Source organism: Entelurus aequoreus, linkage group LG28 (genome assembly GCF_033978785.1).
Source record: "Entelurus aequoreus isolate RoL-2023_Sb linkage group LG28, RoL_Eaeq_v1.1, whole genome shotgun sequence".
In the NCBI taxonomy this organism is placed as follows: Eukaryota; Metazoa; Chordata; class Actinopteri; order Syngnathiformes; family Syngnathidae; genus Entelurus; species Entelurus aequoreus.
This window is the reverse complement of record NC_084758.1, coordinates 32,101,822-32,103,432: the sequence shown is the minus strand read 5'-3', so window position 1 is coordinate 32,103,432 and position 1,611 is coordinate 32,101,822.

The window sequence follows — 1,611 nt, the reverse complement described above, 5'->3', positions numbered from 1 at the left end:
GAATATCGTGGCCAAAAGTTGTCAACAAAAACAATTACCTCTCCACTTCAACTTGAAGACAACATAAGTCCATTCCAAACTGTTAATAATAAATAGGTTAGTGTTTTTTTATACTTACCGTTGTTCTCTCTTTGACTCATTTCACTTAAATCAAAAATGTTTCACACTAAATAAAAGTGTGTATGGCTCCTGCTGATATTGTACCGGATCAATGTCAGTATCGGGCAATACTCAAGGCTCCAAAATCGGGGAAGAAGTTGTATCGCCACAATGCTAGTTACAACACAACTGGCAGGTGCATATTAGAGAGTTTTTTATGGGACAGTAATACATAAAAAGTATCATTTCATAACAGGATTGATTGCTACGATATATTTACCGTAAAAACACCCGGTCTTTATTGGGGTTGAGGTCCGTTGTTTTAGGAAGCTCTGAACATTTGTCGAGTTCATGTGAGTACATTAGCGGCTGTATCAGCTCGAGGACTTAAATGGGCACTTTTGGTTTGAGTCAGTGGCTCAGACGTGACAACACCACGCTTTAAATAAACATTCTTTCTTTCTACTCCGTTTGGGCCCAGATGTGTTTTTATTATTGCGGCTGTGACCTGGAAACGCCGCCTATTTAAATATTTGGACAATTTCAGGGCCCATTAAAGACCGAAAGACATTAAAGTTTGAACCTAAAATGCTCTTTATGGGTTGTTGGATCAGGTCGGCTGCATGAAGTCACATTTTTTGACTCAAGAGTCGTGGATAGTCAGACTTTAAACCTCCATAAATATCTTATTTTTACTCATTTCAAGAAATGACATTAAAGATTAACAAAGAGAAAAACCATGCTGATGTCCCTTCATGTATTCATTTATTCAGGGTTCAAATACCAATTGAAACCTGAGTGTTGGCTGATACTGATAATATTCCGAATGATATCGGCACTTAAAATCTTTTACTTTTTCTCAAAACTCTCTTATAACCTGGTGCGCCTAATGTAAGGAATAAGTTTGGTTGAGCTTACCCACCTCTAAGCAATTTTATTTGATACATGGTGTAATGATAAGTGTGACCAGTAGATGGCAGTCACACATAAGAGATATGTGTAGACTGCACTATGATGGCAATACGACTCAAGTAAACAACACCAACATGTTACATGTTCCATTGATAATATAGAACATTACACACGGCGCTCAAAAATCTATCAAAATGTTTTAGTAGGACTTTGGTAAGCTATGAAGCCACACCACTTGATGGATTGTCGGCACATTAAACATAGGAGTATTATTATGGTGTGTGTATAAGGTAAGACATATTATCTGGCGTTTTGTTTCGCAATATTATGCAAAAGCAAATTTTCTTACCTTCTGGTACCTGCTGATCTGTATTTGGGATCTGCATAAGTCCTGAAAAATTTCTTGCGTATTTATGGGTTCTTGAGACTTTTTTGTGCGTCCATTCATGATATGCGTGCTTACATAATGTTATGCTGCGAAACAAAACTTTAGGAGGAAGTTGAATCTCAAAATGCGGAATACACGCGCAACACGAAGAATGCCGGGTGAAAACAATGTACAAATATAGTAGAAAATATACACTACCGTTCAAAAGTTTG